The sequence below is a fragment of the Petaurus breviceps genome, unplaced genomic scaffold (assembly GCF_028583685.1).
Source record: "Petaurus breviceps papuanus isolate PSGF00001 unplaced genomic scaffold, PetGlider_PUasm1.0 90919, whole genome shotgun sequence".
Taxonomy (NCBI): Eukaryota; Metazoa; Chordata; class Mammalia; order Diprotodontia; family Petauridae; genus Petaurus; species Petaurus breviceps.
This window is the reverse complement of record NW_027187378.1, coordinates 44148727-44174224: the sequence shown is the minus strand read 5'-3', so window position 1 is coordinate 44174224 and position 25498 is coordinate 44148727. Positions and strand designations below refer to the sequence as shown.

The window sequence follows — 25498 nt, the reverse complement described above, 5'->3', positions numbered from 1 at the left end:
CTGACTTGAGCTTTTCTTAATGTTAACTATTATAGTGTTAATTTTGTTGACCTTCTACTGATGCATACTTGACCTTACAATGCACTAAATTCTCTGGTCTTTTCATAGGAATTATTGTCTAGTGGTGCCCCTTCCATCCCCTGGGCCTTCCCTAAATTCAAACAAATAGTAAGCAATGGTGGAAAGTCTGGATAATCTAGTAGATCTAATGTTGGGCTTGGACTTCAAAAAGGCTAGGTTAATATTCCACCCAATGCCTGTTGACTTTGTGACCCTGGGGATACTGCTCTACCATGCTAAAGCTCCATTTCTTCATCTGTAAAATTGGTTTCTCAACCCGTAATATTTACCTTACAAGGGCCATTAGGAGACTCATATGAGATTTAAACATCCTCTATGAATGACATGCAATGTTACTGTGCCAAACTTGGAGTCCTGGCACCTGAATTCAGATTCCCTTCTCTGTTACTTGCCCACGTGTGTGACCTTGGACAAGTCACTTAATCTTACTAGGCCTCAGTCTCCTCATATTTAAAATGAGAGAATTGGGCTAGATAATCTCTAAGGTCCCTTCCAATTCTAGAACTCTAGACTAAACCCACATTATTATTAGTGGTAGCAATGGGTAGCAGAGCCTGGATTTAACCACAGAATATCTGCAAAACTAATGTTCTTCCCTGACAGGGGTGGGGAATCTGTGGCCTTGTAAAAGCCAATCACAAATAGCTCTCCTGAAATCTGCTGCTGTGAATAACTTTAAAGATCTAACAGCATAGTATAGTGAACTATTTATATTCAGCAATAAACTAGAGCAAAACATTCAAGAAACTAAAGCACAATATTCACAACAATATAACATAACAACTTATCACTAAGGTAGCCACAGAGTCTTAAACAAAATATATCATTCAGTAAGTCACAATCTCCCCAATCAATATAGAGTACCCAAGTAGAGTCTTCTTCCTTCCTGACTGGAGACTGGCTTCCAGTCATCCTTAAGCCAATCACCCTTGAGGATGAGCAAAAAGTACAAACACCATCCACTCCTAGGACACAATAAGTCGCTGTCTCATTGGTCAGTACCGTGTAGCCAAGTAAAGTCCTCTCATCTTAACTGGAGGCTGACTTCCAAACTTCCTGGCTCCTCTGCCAGTTCTGCCAGCTCTTGCCTGGCTCCCTGCTCCAGTTCTATATCTCAGAGCACGGGGACTAGCCCACTCCAAGCCTCACCAGTTTCTGTTTTTAGGAAAACAAAATTTAACAGAGTCACAACAATATTTGCACACATTAAGCGTAGTAGAGTTACAATAATATTTACACACATTGCTGGCATTACCAGGCCTCGAGGCCACATGCGGCCCTCTAGGTCCTCAAGTGCAGCCCTTTGACTGAATCCAAACTTCACAAAACAAATCTACTTAAAAGGATTTGTTCTCTAAAACATGGACCCAGTCAAAAAAGCTGCACTCAAGGCAACATGTGGCCTCAAGACCACAGGTTTCCCACCCTTTCCAATGACTATACTATACTATTTTTTCATTTTCTCTTTCTATCTCTGTGTCACACACACACACATAAACATACACCTGACTGTCTGACTTCATCTGTCTATTCAGGATTTATATATGGGTTGTTAAGTCTGCCTCCCCTGCCATAGATGGATATAGAAAAGGTTTATATTGAATTTTTTGAGATGGGGTGGATTTCCATAAATTTAGATATTGAAAGTGTGTGTGATGAAAAATCTCATATAAAATTTAATCAAGAACATGGAGATCTCTTAGGATAGGAACAGAAATTTATTTTCTTCGCTGGGTGAAGAGGGTAGTCTTCCCCATGACCAATCATGAGGAAGAGGTACTTTGCAAAAGGCAGAACAAGAATTTATACCCTAATGGGGTCCCTTCTCCCATTGGTTGGGGTGGGGGAGACCTCAAGTCTCTGCATGAACATTTTCCCCAATGGTAAACAAGAGAGGAGCCTACCAAGGAGGCTGATTGACAGCAAGAGAAAGGGAGGAGGGGCGTGCAGAGGTGGGAAATCTGAAAGCCTGCTTAAAGTGCTTGCTGCTGATTAACAGCAGAAGAAGGAGTGGGGGAAGGAGGAGGGAAGTTCTGAGAAGTTTTCACTCCCACCCCCACCCCACCCCTCCACAGAAGAGAGAAATATTATCATCTGCTTCCCAAACATGTCCCTTGTCACTGCAGAAGACAGAAACCTGAGCAGGAGCAGTTTGGACCAATGGGCAATATAACTTAGTGATGCAATTTTTACATTTGTAAGTCTTGTTGCAGAGGAGGGAGTCTGGGATGGGGTAAGGTCTTTAGCAGGCTTGTATTCAGTAACTCTCCATGTCCATATAATAGGCAATGTTCATAAAAAAAATAACCATTTCAGTATTGTATCTCATTTTTTTTCTTTTTGAAAAGACCTAGGACCTGTCACACTCAAAAACTGAATCTTGGAGCTCGAGGGAACACACACTGGGTTATGCTACCTAGTCTTTAATTCCAAAACACGTAGTAAGGGAAATCTTCCGGGAAATCTTTTATGTATGTGTAAGGCTTGACTTGCAGATTTATAGTGTGGGATGCCTAAGGAATACCTTAAGTGATTAACCTGATATCTGACTGAGTCTTCTTTAAAAGAATGCCTCAAATATAGAGGTGCTATAATGAAATCATCATCCATCCCTCTCATGGGAAGAAAGAAGAATCATTATAAAACTGTGGTGGTATACTTCAGTATACAATTGATCTGTGATCTCGTTGCTATGGGCATTCCTTCCAATGAGGCAGTTCACAAGCTATCCAAGTGTACCCCTCCTATGTCATGCCTCTTCATGGCCCTCATTGGTTTTCCACAGGGACCTTCTCAGTGTGTTAGTAGCATTTCTGTTTTTCTAAGATTATAATACTATCTCTTGACCTATGTCTGCCTCAGATTCCTTTTCTGTGAAATAGAGATAATAGTGTACCTCCCAGGCTTGTGGTGAAGATAAAATGAGGTATCTGTAAAGAACTTTCCAAACCCCTTAACAGACTGTATAAATACTATTATTATTCATATTATTATAGACCTCAGAGTGCTTATTGGTTAGCTTTTGAGCAGTCTATTCTCTCTCTCTCTCTCTCTCTCTCTCTCTCTCTCTCTCTCTCTCTCTTTCTCTCCCTTTCTCTGATGGGATGTTTATTTAAAGACACCCTGCTTCTTCTTCATACTTCCTTGTTTATGATGTGCTAAGACCTGCTCACACCCATTATAAACCTCTCTGTTGTCCTTCCTGTGATATTCCCATCTCAACCCTTTGGATACTGCAGGGATTCAGCCAAAGGAACATCAGCAGAAGAATATTGGAATTAAAAGGTGGGTTTTTGTTTCATGGAAAAAGTATGGGGTGAGTAAGAAAGACTGTCTTTGAACCAAAGACAATGCATATAAGCCTCTTTTCCTTTTCAATTGTAGGCCCAGTTGTAGGGTTAATTGTCCGCAAAATGCTGGATTTAGCAATAGAATACTCATTTTATCAAAATCCTTTAATTGTGTGCTTCCTTATAAAGATCATTTACATTGTGGGTTTAACTTCCTTAACTTAAGAGTCAAATTCTCATTAAAGTAAGACAAGAACCGTAGGAATCCAGCAAAGGTCATAAACTTTTGTTGTTCCTTATTTATAAAGGAGGAGAAAGTTAGGGGAGAAGTAAGAGTGGGAAGATTTTTAAGTGAAATAGGGAGTTCAGAACTTACTTGGATTCCCTCTGGAATCTAGATCTCAGTTATGAAGGAATTAAAGCTGATTCGTTTGTTCCCATTATGATGAGGACTATATACTGTTACATAGTTGAAATTGATTTGATTTGATTTTTAACAAATAGCAGAATTTAGCCATCCAAATTAATTTCAACAATTATTTATTATAGGCTGTATATGACAACTAGGTGGCCCATTGAAGAGTGCTGGAGCTGGAGTCAGAAAGACCTGAGTTTAAGTCTGGCCTCAGACATGAGCTATGTGACCTGGGGCAAGTCATTTAAACCTGTTTGCCTCAGTTTTTTCATCTCTAAAATGTAGATTTTATTAACATCTACCTCCTGGGTTGTTTTAAAGATAAAATGAAATAATAATTGTAAAGCACTTAGCACAGTACCTAGCATGTAGTAAGTTCTATATAAATGTTTCCATTAATTAAAGCAGTCTGGAAAGCATTTTTTAAATTGTATTCACAATCTGCAGGCAGCTAGGTGGTGAGGTGGATTAGGCTTGGAATCAGGAAGACTTATCTTTGTGAATTCAATCTGGAACTCAGATACTTACTAGCTGTGTTACCCTGGAGAAATTACTTAACCAAGTTTGCCTCAATTTCCTCATCTGTAAAGTGAACTAGAGAAGTAAATGGCAAACTACTCCAGTATCTCTGTCAAGAAAACCCCAAATGAGGTTGTGAAGGGTCAGAAAAACTTGAACAATCACAGTCTGCAAACCATTATTTTGAACTGATAACCTAAGTGTTGACAAGACTTTACTCATTGAGGATGCTTGATCCTCTGAACAGCCAAAAGTCATTTAGAGCCATATCTGATGAATAAGGTGGTTGCTCAGTCTGAGGAATACAGTGTTTGCTTTTTAAGGAGGTGTGACAATTATTAGGGTTTTTTATTTGTTTACTTTGGTATGGCCTGCAAATTGCTTACTGTAGGAAGGCAATGAAGCAGAAAGTTTGAGCAGCAACAGATGCCTTGTCAGAGATTCACACTCTCAAAGTTGGGAGGGATCTCAGAATTCATCTAGTCTAAGCCCTATGTGAAGGAGAAATCACCTTTATATTATCTATAACAAGGGATCATTCAGCTTATAATTTAGGACCCTTGACCTTTTTGTGTCATTGACTCCATTGGCAGTTTGATGAAACCTCTTTAATGTTTTTAAATGCTTAAAATGAAGGGCAAAGGAAACCAACATATTGAAATATTTATTTCTATTTTTCGGAGGGTAATTGGGGTTAAGTGACTTGCCCAAGGTCACACAGCTAGTTTTTGTGTTAAGTGTCCGAGGCCAAATTTGAACTCAGGTCCTCCTGACTGCAGGGCTGGTGCTCTATCCACTGCGCCACCTAGCCACCCCCATATTGAAATATTTATAAATGTGTTGTTGTTGTTGTTGCTATTGCATGGACCACAGGTTAAGAATACTTGCTCTAATTGAAGTTGATGACTGAAGGAGAATCCACCAACTCCTTAGATTAAGCATTGCACTTTTGGAAGCCTCAAATTTTGGAAATTATTTTCTCATCTTGAGCCAAAATGTATCTCCCTCTAATTTCCATTCTAGAGGACCAAGTTGAACAAGTCTAATCACTTGACCACATGACAGCCCTTCAAATATCCAAAGATAGCTATCATATTCCTCATAAATATTTTCTTTTCCAAGCTAAAGATGCCCAATTTCTTCAACAAACTCTCTTTTGATTTAGTCTTGAGATCCCTCACCAAGCTGGTCACCTTCTTCTCAACAGGCTCCAGGTTTGTTTTCTTTTTTTTTTTTAATATCCTTTCTAAAATGTATGTATATGCCATGCACAACTGAACACAGTATCTCAGAGATGATCTCTCCTGCTCTGAATATGACAGAATCAACATTTTCCTCATTCTAGACTTTTCTCCTGGACCACACACTCTTAAAACTCAAATCTGAAGCTTCAAAAGAAAGAAAACCCTAATTGGAAATGTCATTTTAAAAAATCATGCTAGAAACTACTTTATGCTTTCTCTCTTATATGTCTGTGATTGTCCCTAAATAGAATGTGAACTTCCCCCAGGACAGAGACTATTTTTCCTTGCTTTGTATCATTAGCACTTAGCATAGTGCCTGACACATAGTAAGAGTTTAATAAATTCTTATTAATTATCTTTCTCTGTCTGTCTCTGTCTGTCTCTCTGCCTCTGTCTCTGTCTCTCTCTCACACACACATACACATACACACACACACAGAGCTGGATTCTTCACTTAGAGCTTTTTTCTTTCCAAGACAAGATTGTTAGTAAGTCTGGACCCAGAAACTCAGATAATCTCATTGATTTTAGGAAAAAAAAAAGAACGAGAGAGATTATGTAAATATAGTCATTTATTAGAGTCCAGACCTGGTTTCTGAAGGAGGCTTTGCCACTAGCTATGTGACTTCTTTCTAGATTATCTTCTCCTTATCTACAGGCAGGCATACGGACATGAAATAGTGGGTGGAGTGCTAGACCTGGAGTCAGGAAGACATGAGTTTAAATTTAGCCTTGGACATTTCTTATTTTTTGTGACCCTGGGCAAGTCATTTAACCTCTGCCTCAGTTTCCTCATATGTAAAATGTACATAATAGCAGCATCTACTTCCCAGGGTTGTGAGGATCAAATGAAATAATACTTATAATATATTTTGCAAAACTTAAATTTATATATAAATACTAATATTTATCATTTTAATGTAAAATGAGGGAATTGAACTAGATATTTTAAAGATCCCTCCCACCTCTAACCTTCTCTGATTTTATATTAGAAGATTGTCTTGGTTACTCCATTCACATGGGCCCTGTATCTTTTGGGAAGGGTTCCAGACACTTTTCAACATAGAGAACTGCAATTCAATCAAGTCCAATGCAATAGAATGAACAATCATTAACTGTTTACTGTGGGCAGGTAACCTTGTGGTGTGGAGATGAGGAGGAGGAAGGGGGGGTGGTGGTGAAAGTTGAAGAGACATACATCATTTGGATTAGAAATGGTCCCAGGTCTCACAGGTTTTTTAATTCAGTATACATATATACTGTCATCAAAACACTGCTAAACATAATACCCAGCATCATTTCTGTGCCCGAGCCCTGTACAGAAGGAAGTGCTATCTGAAGATGATGACTGCACATTTAGAGCTGGAAGGTACCTCATAGGCCCTCTAGTCTGACCCTCTCACTTTACAAGTGAGGACATTAGGGCTCAGAGTGGTTAACAGCTTTCCCAGGCTCACACAATTAGTAAATGTCAACTGAACTTCAAGTCCTCTGCTTAAGGATGATGTTTCTTTTCTATCACACTAGGGAGGAGATTCATTGTAGATGCAGGCAATTCATTTTCCATCTAAGCTTCAGTTTCCTCACCTTTAAATTTAGTTGAGTTTGAAACCTCTCCAGGATCACCATTCTAGGAAGATTCCTAGCAATGTTTCACCTCACTCATGACTAGATGAACTTCAGCATCTGTCTCCTTATGTCAGCATATGTCTCCTTACCCTGTCCTTACCTTTGTCCTTTTTCAGGAAACTCTCCTTTTCCGATTTCTCTTTGTGAGTTGTCTATATCCATTAGAATGTAAACTCCTTTCCTTCCTTCTTTCTATCATCATCACCTATCTATCTACTATGGCCATAAATGGATTCAAAGGATGTGCTACTGTATACATGAAGTACAAAGGGAAAACATGGAATCCACTGTGTGGAGAAAGGAAAGTTTCTTAGAGGACATTACACCGAATGGTGCTTTAAAAGGATGTGTTGTATTTGAAAGATTGTTATCTTTTTTGTAAAGTCTCAGAACATCTCAGTTCAGCTCATCAGAAACTTGAAAGAGAGACATTCCATTCTGTTTCTCAGACCAACCCTATAGCTAGGGGCACCAGGAAGCTAGGTGGATAGAGGACAGGCTCTAGAGTCAGAAAGAGCTGAGTCCAATTCCAACTTCAGATACTAACTAGCTGGGCAAGTCACTTACCCCTGTTTGCCTCAGTTTCCTCATTTGTAAAATGAGCTGGAGAAGGAAATGGCAAGCTGTTCCAGTGTCTTTGCCAAGGAAACTCCAAATGGTGTCATGAAGCGTCCAACGTGACTGAAGAGCAACCACATAGCTTTCAGTTTCCTGAACCTTTTCGTCAATTTCCCTTCCAATAAGGAGATTAGTGGGGGAAAAATGGCCATGTTCCCTGCCCAAGAAAAGAGTGCAAATGTACTGCCCTCCTCAGCCCTAATGGTAGCATCTGCAGCTTACCCCTCAACTGACCAACAAAATGTGCACAATTTCCTAAAATACCATGTGGCTTCTATGGCATGACATGTTGTGTGTCTTGTTCCCTTGGTCATTATTCTCTTAGACTTTAATGGTTTTCTGAAGTTGTTTAGGATTAATGAAGCAAATGTCCTCAATCAAGAAGCAATTTAAGAACACACTGCTAATTTCAATGAGTTCTGTAAATGAACTAATTTAATACCAGTTGACCTTTTTATTTAGAGGAATGATTTGTTGCTATATTTTTCCTGATTTGTGTCCTTAAGCTTTGAGAGTTGGAATGAGCATTATGAGCCTGGGGCTGAACACTAATCATGTTACAAGGACAGTGGGCGTGTACGTTGAACATGGAACATTCCCCTCAGGTACAAATTGGTCCACTGACCTCAGATACCAGTGGTGTAGTGGGATCAGTCCTGGATTAAAAGTTAGGAGAACTGATTTGCTGTGTGTTTTATGATAGATCACTTCTCTCTCTGGCCCTCAATTTCCTCTTCTGTAAAATAAAAAGATTATACTAGTTGACTTCTAAAAAGGAAGGAAATAGACATTTATTAAGTACCTGTAATGTGCCAGACACTACAAATATCTCATCTCACTTAAGCCTCATGACAACTCTGGGAGGCAGGTGTTATTATTATTATTATCATTTCCCTTTTACAGTTGAAGAAACTGAGACAAACAGAGGTTTAGTGATTTGCCCGGGGTCATATAGCTACTAAGTGTCTAGGTCTGAATTTGAACTCAGGTCTTCCTGACTCTGTGTGCGTCTTTCCTTCCATTGGACTGTGGGTAGTCTATATCACATGACCTATTACAATTTAGTCTCTTTTAAGAATATAGGGACCTTATCTTATCTATTGTTTTTCAGTCATTTTTCAGTTGTGCCTGAAAAGACCCCATTTGGGACTTTCTTGGCAGAGAGTGGTTTGGCATTTCTTCTACAATTCCTTTTACAGATTAGAAAATGAGGCAAACAGGTTTAAGTGACTTGCCCAGAGTCACCCAGCTAGTAAGTGTCTGAGGCTGGAATTGAACTCAGGAAGATGACCTTTCCTGAATTCAGGCCCAGCACTCTGTGCACTACACCAAGTAGGTACCTTATATCTTATCTAAATGTTGCTTAATATTGATTGCTCTCAGCACACAACAGGCATCTAGGAAAGTTTTTGTTTGTTTGTTTGCTTGTTTGTTTGTTTGTTTTCCCCAGCTATATAGTGAGGCTAACCAGTGTTTATCAGTTTAGTGCAGATAGAACAAAGAGTTCAGAAGAAAAAAAAAGCCAGGAGAAATTTGTTTGTTTGTTTGTTTTTTTTAATGGCTCATTGCTTTTGCTGATTTACCTTCCAGGAGTTTGGTTAATGATGGGGGAGTAGAAAGGGAAAGGGGAGACAATAGCAATTAAAACTACTAGAGCTGAAATTAGATCAATTATTTGTATAACCAGATGTAATGTATAGATTCTTTGACTTCTCTAGTTACCCTGAAAGATACTGGGCCAGGTAACCTGAAGCCTCAAGGCCACATGTGGCCCTCTAGGTCCTCAAGTGAGGCCTTTGACTGAATCCAAACTATATAGAACAAATCCCTTTAATAAAAAGATTTGTTCTGTAAAACTTGAACTCAGTCAAAAGGTTGCACTTGAGGACCTAGAGGGCCACATGTGGCCTCAAGGCTGCAGGGTCCCCACCCCTGGAGCAAATACTGACTCCAACAATTACTAGTTCTTTAAAGGTGGGTGGCACTTTCCTCTGAGCTTCCTCTTTTGTGAAATTCAGATGATACATGCAACAGAATTCTTATGGTTCCTCACATAGCCACTCCATCTCTTATCTCCATGAGTTTTTGCTGTCAATCATCTATACTTAGAATGAACTCCTTCTTTACCTCTACCCTCTTAGAATCCCTCATTTCCTTCATAGCTCTCTGTTCAAGTGGTATCTTCAACATGAGACCTTCCTATCCACTCTACCCCTCAGAAACTATTAACTAAACCCCTCCCCCCCAAATTACATTGTGTTTATTTTAAATGTATTTATGAATCTACATGTTGTCTCCCCATAGAATATATGGTCTTTGAGTGCAAGGACTATTTTATTTCATTTTATTTGTATTGTTTGGTATCGGCAGCATTAAGCACAGCATTTGGAACACTTAATGATTTTTCTTTCATTCATTAATTGAGAATAAATCCTAAGTGATACTGTAACATTTTTGGGAAGAAAACAAATAACTATTTTTCTCATCTTACTGCTCTTAAGGTTGTCATTAAAGGTAGTTACCATGATGGAGAAATGGCCTACAATCCCCACCACTACCACCACAAACTGCTGTAATTAGAGTGGACAAGTCAGTGTGGCTGAAGTAGCGGATACATAGAAAGCTAGACAGGAGTAAAATGTGCCAGTCAACTCAAAACACTGCCCCTACCTTCTCCCCACTTCCTCTCAGATCCTAATGGAGACAGTCCAGGACACAGAGCTCAGGAAGATTATGAATAGAATCATCTTTTCAGTGGACTCAAAGGTATCTGTCCTTCTCCACAAGGGACATCTCAGATTGAGGGACATGAGTTGTGAAGAGGTGGCCTTCCCTCCATCTTCGTGAACCCCAACTGCTTACACATTGCCACCAACGGGCAAGGCACTCCTGGACCACTGGTCTTTTTTCTGGTCATGGTCCAGGCAAACAGCCCCTATATACATGCTATTTGGCAGCCCCTGCCTTCTCAGCACCTCCAGCTACTGACACTAAGGAAAATAAAGTACTTGGCAAAAAAAAAAGTCCTTGGTACAGTCAAAAGGTCCATCATCAAAAACAAATATGATTTTGTCAATCTTCTTCTCCTTCTTCTCCTTCTCCTTCTCCTCCTCCTCCTCCTCCTCCTTCTTCCTTTCATCCTTCCATCTTTTCATCCTTTCTTATTTTCTTCTCCTCCTCCCCCTCCTCCTTCTACTTTTTTTAGTTTTTAAGTTATTTAAACTTAAATACAAAGTAAGAAAAGAAAAAAAATATTGTCATGTACACCACAGAACATGAGAGGATTCAATATTAATAATAAATTTCCATTTCAAGAAAACCTACATAATGAATATTACACATTATTTTTGAAGTTGTCCTTCTGATGTTGTTGTTTTGGTTTCCTTATATGTTTTATTTTGTTCTATGTTATACACTCTTACTTTATTTTTCTCCTCAACCCCTGCCCCGGCTACAATTAAATATACATACACATTCTCATATACATAGATCTGTATAAACATACATATATATACACTCAAACACACATATATAAGATATATTATACTTATTTTCACTTGTCATCTATTTTTCTGTGGGTGGATAGCATCTTCTTTCATAAGTCCAAGTCTTTCTAAGTTTTTAAATCCACCAGCTCATCATATCCTGCACCACAGCAATATTCCAACACAATCACATCCTGTCTGGGAGATTGCCTATGAGGGTTTTTTCCCAATTTTCTGCATTCCATTTCTTCCTGGCTACATAGGCATTATTTATATAGGAAAATTTTAATTCAAAATAATCAAAATTATCCATTTTATACTTCAAAACTGCTCTAACCTTATAATATAGTTTTAAGGTCTGGTACTATTGAATCTACCTCCTTCCAATTTTCCTCACTATCCTCACCCTTTTCCTATCCCTACTCACTCTTCTACTTTACTTCTATCTACTAACTTGCCTTCCTACTCCTTGTAATAATAATGTAATTTGAAGGTCCCCTTATATTGGCAAACACTTAGCACCTTGTTTCCAGTATGATTTTATCAAGTATTACAATTCAGAACTTGTGAATCCCACAGGGGGAGGAACTTCCTATTGTAACAGGAAGGGGCGAAACAGGGAAGAACTAATACCTTATATAAGGAAAAACCCAAGCTCAGAGAGGCCAGAATTTCTCTCAGGGGGTGTGTGGAGGCTGGGCTGCTACTGCTGGACTGAGGACTGAACTGAGAATCGAGAGGAACTGAGAGAAGAAATGAGAACTGAGGCAGAACTTCTAGGAACAAGCTACGCGGAGGCTGAGGAGGAGAGGGCGGAAAGTGATTTTGATTTTGAAAACAGAGCTTCTGCTGAGACTTTTCTACTTGGAACTTCTGATGAGAGCTTCCTACAACCAGGCTGAGGAGCTACCATGAGTGACCTTGATCCCTGCTTGAGGGAACCTGTTCTGTTGTGAAGGCTTGGGAATGTGGGTGTTCACTGCATTAACCATGTATACCAACTTCATAGTTACTGTAACGACTTTTTCTTTCTGGTTCTGGGACTCAGTTTCCTGGTATTTGAATAAGGACTTGAGGGGGATTAGACACTGTGAGCTTCAATATGGAACAGAAACTGCACAGAGAGATAGACAAGGAACTGGGAGCTTTCTGCCTTTGAACTCAGGTGGCAGTTGTTTAGATTTGGGCAGAAGCTGGGACCATGGAAGAGGAACCACAAAAGCTGAGAGCCTGCCTCAAATCAAGATGAAAAAACCTCTCCTTGCATATTTATTGCAGACAGATGAAATTGTAACTTACTTGTGACCTAAGGGTGGATGGCCTTTGTACTTTACACTACCCCTTAAGAGGGTACTGAGTAATGACTGATGATATTGTAATTTAATTGTGACCTAGGGGTGAACTTTGTGATTGACTAAATGAATGCACCTTGTTTAAAAGAGAACTTTGACCTTTGTACTTTGTGTCAAGGAGGCTTGCCTCCTTAAGGGTGATTGAATTAAGAAGGTTTTACTAAATGAAGGACTTACTAAATGAATGTACCTAGTTTTCACCAAAGTGGTCACATAGTTTTAAACAATGTGGCTATTTTAGTGATAAGTTGTAACATTGTGAATGCTGTACCTTGGTTTTCTTTGAATGTTTTGTCTTAGTTTGTTACTGAACAAATAGAGAGTTTCCTATACTGTGTAATCAGAATCTTGAAAGCTGTTCACAGCAGCAGTTCTCTGGAAAGCTGTTTGTGCTTAGCTTTACACTCCTTAACTCCAAGAATCCTTCCCTTGTCCTCTCCCCACTTCCCATCCCCTTACCCTCCTTTTTCTTTCTGAATGGAGAAAACTTTTATACATACATACATACATACATATATACATACAGTTCCCTCTTTAACCCATTCCCAGTGAGAGAAGCATTCCAGAACTACCTGTCCCCCTCCCCCATCTAATTCCTCTGTATCAGTTCTTCCTCTTATCCTGCATTTGTATGAGATAATTACTCTTTTTACCTTTTCCTACATCATTTTGCTTTTTAGAATCACATCATACTTAGCTTTACCCTACTCTTTCTTTTGAACTACCCAATTACTAATGACAATCTTAGAATACAGTTTATGTTTCAACATACAAAAAGTAAACAATTTGTCCTTATTGAATGCCTCATAATTAGTCTTTGATGTTTACCTTATATTTCTCTTGGATATTGTATGTCAAGTGTTCTATTAAGTTGTGGTCATTTTGCAATAAAATCCTGAAAGTCTGTCAATTCATTAAATGCCTTTTTTTTCATTCAGGATTATACTTTGCTGGATTTGATATTTTCAGCTATAACCCCAGTTCTTTTGCTCTTTATTATATGGTGTTCCAAGAACTTTTAGTGTAGTTGCTGCTGTGTAATCCTAATTGTGACACCATCATATTTGATTCTTGTCTTGTTGTTTGTAATACTTTCTCCTTAACTTGGGGGTTTCAGAATTTGACTATGATATTCTTGTAGTTTTTCCTCAAAGGATCTCTTTCAGATGGTGATTTGTGGATTTTTCTATTTCTACTTTTCTGCTTGTTCTAATACTTCAGGACAATTTTCTTTAATTATTTCTTATATTATTTTATAAGGATTCTTTTTTATCATAGTAGTCAAATTATTATTATATTTTCTCTTCTTGATTTGTTCTCCAGATTATTTATTTATACCATTTATTTATTATATATTTTTACTCTCTTCTCATCAATAAAAACACTCAATGAGAAATATGCTTTTGTAGATTTCTATTTAAAATTGTTCTGAGAACTATTATTTCTACCAATTAGAAGAAATACAGAATGATAATATGATGAAAGAAGATTGGACTTTTTTTTTAGATTTTTCTTTTTGCTTTTTGGAAGGGGGAAGGTAGGGCAATTGGGGTTAAGTGACTTGCTCAAGGTCACACGGTTAGTTTTGTGTTGTGTCTGAGGCCAGATTTGAATTCAGGTCCTCCTGACTCTATTCACTGTGCCACCTAGCTGCCCCTTGGACTTTTATTTTGAAGAGTTAGGCTCAAGTTGATCTCTTCTACCTTGGGCAATTTATTTCATATCCGTCAGCCCCAGCTTTCTCATCTACAAAATGAACTGACTGGGTTAGATGGTTATGTGATTCCTTAAATTTTCTGGGACAAGGGATTAGGAGTCACACCTAGAAACAATGGATATTTAGGACATTTTATAAGATCTTGGATTTAGTGCTGGAAGGAATCTTATAGGTTATATTGTCAAAGATGAGGAAACTGAATACTAGAGAGGTTAAGTAAATTACCCAAGATTATAAAGATGATAAATGACAGTCAGAATTTGAACTCAAGTCCCCTCTTTCTATTTCCACAACATTTTCCTCAGTATTAGGTTGCTTCCCATAGCGAGGACTTTTTAAAAGTCTTTTAGCTTAACTGTTGCCTACCTGATAGGCAATTGCCTCTTACAACATTCAGGGAAAGTTATTGTTCAGTCATTTTCAGTCATGTCTGACTCTTCATGACTCATTCGAGGTTTTCTTGGCACAGACACTGGAGTACTTAGCCATTCCTTCTCTGGCCCATTTTGCAAATGAGGAAATTGAGACAAAGAGGGTTAAGTGATTTGCTCAGGATCACACAGCTATTAAGTATCTGAGACCCAACTTGAACTCAGGGAGATGAGTTTTCCTCACTCCAGGCCCAGCACTCTATCCCCTGTGCCACTTAGCTGGCCCCAGGGAAAGTAGTCACTCAGTGTTCTAGTAGTGCCCTCTTCCATTAAAAATTGAGCCTATGCTTATTTTGCTCATATTTCTGTGTAAACATGTTGCCTCACCTCTGAATGACTCTCAACATCTAGAAGACAGAGAATGCTTGAGTATTATCTCTGTATTCCAAGTATTAAGCACAGAGTTGCCATAGGGTAGGAATTTAATAAATATTTTTTTCCGTTGATTATTTGATAGTCATCTAACATCTTTACTAGCATGAATTAATATTTCTACTAGAACACTGAAGAAGCCAAATGGATGATCAAGATCCTCCAGACTTGGGGTGGCTAGGTGGCACAGTGAATAAAACACCGGCCCTGGAGTCAGAATGACCTGAGTTCAAATATGGCCTCAAACACTTAATACTTACAAGCTGTTTGACCTTGGCCAAGTCACTTAACCCCAATTGCCCTGCCCTCCCCCCTCCAAAAAGCAAAAAAAAAATAAAAAAAGATCTTCCGGACTGTGACATATGAACATCAATTGATTAGAAAAAAATGCAGATTTTGAATGAAGAAAATTAAGGAGGGTCCTGATAACTCTTCACATATTTAAAGGCTTGTTATGTGGAGTCAGTTAAATACTATTTTTTTTAAACCCAGACATTATGAAGCATCTAAATTGTTTCAGGAACTGATGGAAATATAAAAATGAGATAACCCCCATCCTCAAGAAGTTTATATTTAATAGAAGGGATATTAGACATGTTTTCTTGGCTCCAGAAGGCAAAACTAGAATAAGTTTATAGAAGCTAGAGAGTCACTTTTTAGTTGTACGAAAGGGAAATCTTTCTAATAGTTAGAATTATGCAAAACTAGTATGAACCTCCTTGGTAGATATTGGGTTGCTCCATACACATGATCTTTACGCAAAAAGTAGACCTGCATCCCTAAGGGGGTTTTGAATATAGGATATCTGATTAGGACTAGGTGAAAGGTTGACTACAACTTCTAGATTCAGTGATTCTGTGCTTTTCAATGATGGAGTGCTTATTACCTCACTAGGGAGCCCATCTCATTTGAGGGCAATTCTAATTGACAAGAAAGCCTTCTTTTATTGACTCAAAGTCTGTCTCTTTGTAACTTTTCTGATTGGCCCTAGTTTTCCCCTCTGGAGAAATGCAAAATAAATCAAATTCTTTTTTAAAATCAGAGCCCTTCAAGTGTTTGACTACAGTGATCATTCCTACCTATATTCTCAGGTTTTCTCTTTAGAAAAAACACACCAAAGAAGAAGTAAAGTCAAAAGATTTTCAAAAAATATGATAAAAACAAGCAAACCCCAAAGCTATCACAGCATCTCAGTGTTCAAATGACTTCAAAGTCCTTCTAGCTTGACCTGTATCTGACCAAGAGTTCCCTCTACAACTTCTCTGACAAGTGATCACCCAGCCTTCATTTGAAAACATCTAATGAGGGAGATCATCTATTACTTTCCAAGGAAGTCCATTCCATTTTGGAATAGGTCTAATTATAAGGATGTTTTTCCTTACATGAAACTTAAATCTACCTAGCTGCAACTTTTACCTATTGCTCCTAGGTCTGCTCTCTGGGGACAAACAGTATATGTCTAGTTCCTTCTCCATGTGACAGTCTAACAGTCATTCAAATACTGAAAGGTTGCTTTCATGTTCTCCTCTGTTTTTCTCTTTTTCAGGCTAAACTTATCATGTCCTTCAACTGATCATTGTAAGCCTATGGCCTCTGGATATGCTTCACCTTGACAATGTATTTCCTACAATGTGGAGCCTAGAAATAGATTGTTCCATATATGGCCTGAACAAGGCAGAACACAATGAAGGGATCATCTTCAGTTCTGTAATGTGGAATTAGGCTTGATGAGGTGCTATTGAGCTCTGATGTCCTATCTAAAATTACTGCCTATTTTTCTACCACTCTCTGTTGCTTTCAGGATCTAATCTAACCTCTTCTGTTTAACTTTTAGAGGTCTTATAGCCTCATCCCAACAGATTTTTCTACTCTCATTATGCATTATTCCCCTTCCTGTACTTTGAATACCCTCCCAACGAGAACACACAGAACTCCAATGCCAAGTTTTCCTCATGAATGGAATGTATTTTTTCTTTACTTTCATCTCATAGAATTTCTTCCTTTAAGATGCAGTTCAAGTACCACCCTCTACATGAAGTCTTCCTATTTCCCTCAAATGCTAGCATCCTTCTTATCTAACTACTTTGTATTTGTTCTCTTTATATTTGTTCTGTATATACTTATATTTGTTTATTGTTTGTTCCAATAGAAGGTAATTTCTTTGAGAATAGAGATTGCTTTATTCTTTGTTTTTGTATCCTCAGTACCTACCAGAGTCTCTAGCCCTTAGTAGGTGCTTAATTAATACTAATCAATACTTGTTGGTTGATTGATTCAAGAATCTGTGATTTCACCAGTGTGCTCACTCCCCCTACCAATAAAGACTGAGACCATCTGAACATCTTAGAAGAGTCTATGGCATCTTTCCCTATTCCTTTGTTCAGGTGGAGAGTCCACAAGTGTAAAAGATTGCATATATGTTCAGATTTTTTAATGTATTAATTGGTTGTGCTGATTTTTTCTTTTCTTTTTTTTTTCCTTTTGAAAAAAATCTTTGCTAAATGGGATGTTTCTCTGGAAGGAGAGAGTGACAAAGGAGGACATTTGGGTAATATAAAAAATCTATCTCAAAAAAGAAAGTGTTCCTAAGATGCTGTTGCCAAATTAATTCATCAACTAATAAGCTTTCTGGTCAGGAGCATTCCAATCTTCAGTAAGGATGAGCCTTTCCTGCTTTGTTGACCCTAAAAGAGCCTGTTCCCTGCTAGCATAACCTATGAAATAGCAGGGTCATCTTTGTGCTACAATGAGCCATTAAGGTAGGACTTTAGTGGAAGGAGAGACCTTATATATTTCACTCTCTGTATATTTTCACTGAAAGGAAGCCACTGGATTAGAAACTGGAACTCAGGGTTATATTCCAACCACTGACAGTGGTTTATCATGTGACTTTGTCCAGGATGCTGAATGTTGCTGAGCCTTGATTTCTTCATCTATTGAATAAAGGTTCTGCATTAGATGACCTCTATGGTCCCTTCCAACTCTATAATCCTATAATTCTATGAATCTAAGAGTCTATTAATTTTGCCACTGAATCAGTTTACACTTTCCTGGTACTTGTTCTTTTAAAACCTCATTTTCAAATATGATTGAGTTTGCCAGGAGGCTGTAAACTGCTGATTCAGCCAAAACACACACAAAAAAATTATTTAACACAGACATGGAGGGAATTTCTCCAAGGGCATTGAATGGATGGAGGCAGACTCTAGCTATGACAGGGCTCTCTTTGGGACCTGTCAAAACTGGGAGTTTAGTGAAGAAATATCCCTAATTCCGCAGAGAGAAATGCTTGGACTTTGGGCTTGCTTTGTCTACTAGCTGACAGACCACTTCCCCAAGTGGGGTATCTAACAGGAAAACATATTAACAGAAATGCACCAGGGAGCATCAGATATGGGGATATTATTCCTGAGAAATTAGGGATTGTCTTTTGAATGAATTGCTGAACCTTTGAAATATTGTATTTAGATGACCTGGGTTCAACCACTGTACTTGCAATGTCTCTGTAAATCTTGGAAAAAGTCACTTCTCCTCTATGGACCTCAGTTTCCTTATTTGTTTTTTTTAGGATTAGATTATTTATAAAGCTGAATCCAGCTCTATTATCTATGATTCTATGATTCTGAGAGAGGTGAGAGAACTTCATATATAACCTATAAAGGATGCTAGAACCAACATGGGAGTCAAGAGACAAAAATTCTGATGGAGTTGTATTGCTTACTTACTGTGCAACTTTTAAAAATTCTCTCTCTCTCTCTCTCTCTCTCTCTCTCTCTCTCTCTCTCTCTCTCTCTCTCTCTCTCTCTCTCTCTCTCTCTCTTTCTCTTTCTCTTTCTCTCTCCTCCCCATGCTTCTCTCCCCCTGCCCACCTAGTTCTTAGTTCTCTAATCTCTGAAGTTAGTGGGTTGAATTGGATTATTTTTAAGGTTCTTTTTATACATTTTTGGAGGGCATTTGGGGTTAAGTGACTTGCCCAAGGTCACACGGCTAGTTTTTGTGTTAAGCGTCTGAGGCTGGATAAGGTTCTTTTTAGTTTGGACCTGCAAAACCTTATTCATTCAGGATTATTAAAACACCTACTATATGCAAAGTATTGTGCTGGGACTAGAACTATGAAAAATGACATAGTTCCTGCCCTCAAAGATTTCACACTGATGGGAAGTCTAAAGGGAGGTGCTGGGGCAGGGAGAAAATAATAATAATGAAACAATAATAATACCTAACATTTATATGGTACTTTAAGGTTTGTGAATTGTGTTAAATATATAATCTAATTTGATCCTCACAACATTCTTCTGAGAATTTGATGCTATTGTTTTCTCTTTTTTACAAATGAGGAAATTGAGGCTGAGAGATATTAAGTGACTTGTCCAGTGTTGCATAGCTATTAAGTGTCTGTGGTAAAAACCAAACTAAAGTCTTCCTGATTCCAAGTCCAATGCTTTATCCATTATGACACTAAGTTGCCTCAAGACATATAAATAAATAAATGTTCTCCAAGGAAAAGTGTGTCAAAATCAAATGAGAGTGCTGTAAGAATTGAGTCGTGTAAGAATACTTCCAGCTGGTGGGATTAAGGGAAATTTCATGGAAAGGATGGCATTTGAGGCTGTAAAGATATAGAAAATATTCACCTAGATACAATTAAGAGGGAATAAGTCCCAAGTGGAAAAGAAGGTGTAGAGATGGAAAATGGCAAAATGAGATTAGGGAGCACAAAACTAATCCAGTTTGATTGGAACATAGAAACCCCTGACCTTAAGGGTCTTATAGTCTAATAATAGTAATATCTGTACTCTCTACCTTAAAGAGTTGTTAGATGGATCCCATGAAATAACATAAGTTGACCATCACTGTAAGTGTTCAATTATAACCTAAATTCAGAACCTAGATAAATGCTTTTCAAGGGTTTTATTGAGAAGATCCTTTTTTTTAAGCTGGGAAATCATATTAGTTGAAGCATGAGTTGAATCTCAAAACTCAGGTTCTGTGATTCTAATCAAAGATAGCTGAAAGTGCTTTAAACATCATGAAGTCAATAATAATTTGTCTTGTTGTTTAGTTGTTTTCAGTTGTATCTGACTCTTTGTCACCCCACTTTGGGTTTTCTTGGCAAATATACTGGAATGGTTGGCCATTTCCTTCTTCTAGTTTATTTTACAGATGAGGAAACTGAGGCAAAAAGGATTACGTGATTGTCCAGGATCACACAACTACTAACTGTATGAGGCCAGATTTGAACTCAGAAAGATGAGTCATCGTGGAGTTAGGTCTAACACTCTATCTACTGTGCCACTTAGCTGCCCCACTAATAATTAGAGACATGTAAATGTAAACAACTCTCAGGTTCTACCTCAAACCCATCACACTGGCAAATGTGATAGGAAAATAAAATTATAACTGCAAGAGGGGATGCAAGAAAAGAGACATGCACTGTTGGTGATCTATGAATTTGTCTGATCCTTGTGCATGGCAAATTGGAACTATGTGCTCCAAATCACTTAACGTGGGCCTATCCTGTGGTCTGGTAGGTAACCTCATTAATAGATGTATGATATAAGGAAATCAAAGAAAGAAGAAAGGTATCCATAGGAGCAAGAGTATTTATAACTACTCTTTCTATTATAGCAAAAAACTACATGTTAAGGTGGGGCCCATCAGTTGAGGAATTCTAAATGTTGTAGAATATAAACATGAAGGAACATTATTATATTATAAGAAATTAGAAATGGACAGTGTCAGAACAACCCTAGAAAGGTTGTATAAATTGATGTGAATTGAAGTGAGAAAAAGAGAAATTTATATAATAACAGGAACGTTGTAAAGGAAAACAACTTTGAAAGATTTAAGAATTCTTTCTAATGCAGTGACCAATCATGATTCCTGAGAACAGATGAGGAAGCATGCTACTAATCTCCTGACAGAGAACTTAAAAAAAAAAGCCTCAGGGTATAGATTGAAGCATACATTTTTGGACATGTCCAACATAAAATTTTGTTTTATTTGACTATACTTGTATTTATTTTTTTATTGGACAAGAGGGAGTTGGGAAAGAGGAGGGTTAGCAACAGATTCATCCATCCTCTTTCTGCAGTCTCTCCCAAAAAGAAAAGAGAGTCATGAAAGCATCGTTTTAATGCATAAAATGTACAGAGAGTAACAGATAAGCTGAAAAACGTTCACAACTATGTGTTGAAATTATTGTGTACTTAAAAGGAAAAAAGAAGCTGCATATATTCAGACTTAAACTTCTATGTCTAATGCTCCTTTCTTGTTTTACTTTGTATATGGAAATAGTTGATTTGGTGTTTGGTAAGTTCTCAGTTTTAAAAAATACATTTTTAAATGGTGAAATATGTTTGTCTTTATTGCTGTTAATAAAGCAACAGCAGTTGTAGCAGTGCTCCAGTGATGATAGTAATAAATAATAGCAGCAATATAGTTGTAATTGACACCCTATTATTAGTGGTGGTGGTAGTACTGTAATAATAGGATCATACATGGTGAAAGAATAGAGATGGTAGTATCTGTGGGACTATTTCAGTACTAGTAGAATTACCAATTACCAATACAATATCAATGAGCCATAGGAGGTAATGAATTGTGGTGATGGAAATGTTTTTCATTATCAATGGAAATTCCAAGTGACAAACTGAAGTCGCATCCCACTATTTTTATTGCTATCATGACTGCTATCTACCAGGATGAAACAAACCAAGGATCTCTGAAAGTATTAAAACCCCTACTATCTGCCCAGGAGGGTAAAGAGAAAGCTGATCAAAAGTTATCTTGAAGCTTTTTGAAAGTTGAAAGGAAAGTTTCAAAATCACATGATTCCTACTCTCTTAGCACCATTCTAGTGTCAATTTCAGCTTCTGCTTTTTAGCTAACCCTTCCACCTAAACAATTCAACCATTCTTAGAGTGACACACATATCTGCCATGCTAAAAGCAGTAACCATTGTCAAATGACAGCCAGCCAATAATGCACTCATTTTAACCCTGTGATGAGACTACAAAGAGGATCTTAGGGAAGCATACCATGTTTTTATCAAGAAATGCACAATAAATGGATTTTCTGAGGATGCTTTAAAAAAAATTGCTTCTTGAGTTGAGCAATGGAAATCTTTCTCCAGAACTTTGCCTGATCCTTTTTGTGTTAATACACTTCTGTTACTCATTTTAAGTTTGAGGAGCTACAGTGACAAGAAATATCTTAAGTTACAAATGTTCCACAAACAAGAAATAATAGTGTTACAGATTCACGCGTCAATAGAGCAACATTTTAGGAACAAAGGGATCAAGGAGGCGACAGAAATGTAAGAAGCAAAGATGTCAGGTGTCTTTATTTTGTTAGTCATTTTCTTTGTTGCTGCTTTCCCTTCCCTCCTCTTTCTCCATTTGGATATGATTAATTCATGTTTTTTTGTTTTGAAAGACAATTGAACCTAGAAAATGGAATTCAAAATCCAGACTGGTGGACTTTGTTTCCACACCTTTTAATTCAATGTCATTGAGGCACTAGGTTTAAGAAGTGTGAATTGACTCTTTCTCTGACTTCTTCAATTATAGTAAATACATTGCTTAGAATAACAGAATCATAGACATTTGTAGCTGAATTATCAAGTCTAACCCCTTCATTTTTACAGATGAAATAGTTGGGACAAAATATTGGAGAAGTGACTCTTCCAAGGTCTTATTACTAATTAATGGTAAGTCAGCATTCACATACAGATCTCCTGTATCCCTAATGCATTTTCTACTCTAGGAGCATAGGTTAATAAGCTTATAGGTAGTAGGAAACTTAGAGGTCATCTATACCAAGTCGCCTGTTTTATAAATGAAGAAATGGAAGACAAGAGAGGTTATGTGATTATTTGAGGTCACACAAGTAGTAAGCATCAAAGAAGGGTCTTCTTGACTCCAATCTAAACACCATCTCCACTACACTATGATACCTCTACATTACACTTGTTATCATAATTAACCTTATCCTTCTTGTTATTATTGTAGAGAAAACAGAAATAGGTACATCAGTACCTATGATCTTTTACCTCCCCCCCAACACATACATGTAAATTATTGTTCATATGTTCATTGTGTCTGACTCTTTGTGACTCCATGGACCATAGGACATCAAGTCCTTTTATCCTTCACTATCTCCTGAAGTCTGTCCAAGGTCATGTTCAAAGCTTTCATGGCACTACCTATCCATCTCATTCTCTGTTATCCCCTTCACCCTTTGCCTTCAATCTTTCCCCAAACAGGGTCTTTTCCAACGAGTCCTGTCTTCTCATTATGTGACCAAAGTATTTAAGTTTCAGCTTCAGGATTTGACCTTCTATTGAATAGCCTGAATTAATTTCTTGAAATATTGACTGATTTAATCTCCTTGCTGTCTAAGGTACTCTCAAAAGTCTTCTCCAGCACAACAGTTCAAAAACATTAATTCTACAGCACTCTCACAGTTGCACATTACTACTGGAAAAATCATACCTTTGACCATATGGACCTTGTTGTGTTTTTTTTTTTAATTTTCTGGCTGCTGTCACAATCTGCTATAAACTTTGAGCCCCAGAAAATAAAAGTTGACACTGTATCCATTCCCTCTCCCTCTATTTGACAGGAAATGATGGGACTAGTCATCATGATTTTAGATTTTTTGTTGGTTTGTTTTTGTGAAGTTTCAATACATCTTTACACTCTCTGCTAACCCTCATCAAGAAAGAGACTGCTTAATTCTTCTTCACTTTCTACCATCAGAGTAGTATCATATGCATATCTGAGATTGTTGACATTTCTTCCAAAAAACTTTATTTCAGCTTTTGATTCTTCCACCCTGGCATTTCACATGATGCAGTCTGCTTATAAGTTAAATAATTAAGATGACAATATATTGCCTTGTCATTCTCCTTTCCTACAGAGCTATTGTGCTGACCCCATTGTTGTATGCCTGTGAAACCTGGAAAGTCTACCAGTGCCATGCCAAGGAACTGAATCATTTCCATTTGAATATCTGAGGGAGATTCTGAAGATCACCCTGCAGGATAAGATACCAGACACTAAGGTCCTTTCTTGAACTGAACTACCAAGTATTCAAACTGCTGCAGAGAGCACAACTCTGATGGGTTGGCCACATTGTTCAAATGCCAAGCATATACTTATCAAAAAGATTATTTTATGAAGAACTCACACAGAGCAAGCTCTCACATGGTGGTCAGAAGAAGATATATGAGGACACTCTCAAAGTCTCTCTTAAGAACTTTGGAACTGATTGTGTGACATGAGAGACACCACTCAGAATGGCATGCCCACAGCAGAGAAGGTTCTGTGGTCTGTGAGGGAAGCAGAATTGAAGTAGCTCAAAAGAAATGTGAGATGTGCAAATTTAGAGAATCCACTTCAAATGTTTACATGGACTATTTGTGCCCAAACTATGGTAGAGCACTTCAAGCTCATACTGGTTGACTGAGCTACAGTTGGACACATTGTCAATTGACTCTAGAATACTGATGTCATTTTGGTATTCTTCAAGAACAAAGGACAACAATTGATCAACCAACTACCCACCACATGAGAGAAGATGTATAACAATTCAATTAAAAATGTTAAACTAAAAAAGATGCTCTAAACACATAGACCAAGTTCATGATAACTTGGACAGCCTATCTGAATTATTATTATTCATATGATGCCAAAAGAAATAGAGAAAGGACCTTCAGCATATTGTATTCGATGCCAGTGGTATAATTATGGATAAGAGTTACACAGAATAAATAGGCATGAATGGATTGGGATTTAGGTTGTTGGAAGAAATACTCCTATCTATGGCATAAGAGATCCAGTGAAATATTGGAAGATTTACACAGGGCTTTAATATATTTAAAATGTCTTCCTTCCAAAAAATTATATGACAGATAGTACAAGTATTATATTATTATCCCCTTTCACAGATGAAGAAAATAAGACTCCAAAAAATTAAGTAATTTAAAATAATTACACAACTAATAAGTACATGAGATAGCCTGGTGGAACAATTTAGAACTGACCTGAAAGTGAAGCAATGATTTACTGTAGTATACAGCAAATATTTAGAAGAGGCATAGTCCATGCCCTCTAGAAGCTCACCGTACAGAAGGAATGTGATATCAGATTATACACAGCACACACCTGCCAACATGAAATCTTCTACAGGCTAGAAATGTCGGGTACATAGAGGACAAAGGAATTAGTTTATCTAGAAACAGAGCATAAATGAAGGGGAGCAGTAAGAAGTGGAATAGGAGGAGAAAATGCTGGAATACTAAGGAAAAGTCAGATTACAAAGACGATGAATGCTAGCCTAA

The 25498-nt window shown here is 37.7% G+C and overlaps 1 long non-coding RNA gene across 2 annotated transcripts; it reads left to right on the top strand.

The window, feature by feature from the left end:
* The first annotated feature begins 2184 nt into the window (after window positions 1-2184).
* Window positions 2185-24783, top strand: LOC138151850 (uncharacterized). Of its 2 annotated transcripts, XR_011165942.1 has the most exons (3): window positions 2185-2278; window positions 3200-3366; window positions 24076-24783. It is a non-coding gene; the product is annotated as an uncharacterized lncRNA (long non-coding RNA). The 2 variants fall into 2 exon arrangements; XR_011165941.1 differs by lacking the exon at window positions 2185-2278 and having other exon boundaries at window positions 3082-3366.
* Window positions 24784-25498: the final 715 nt, after the last annotated feature.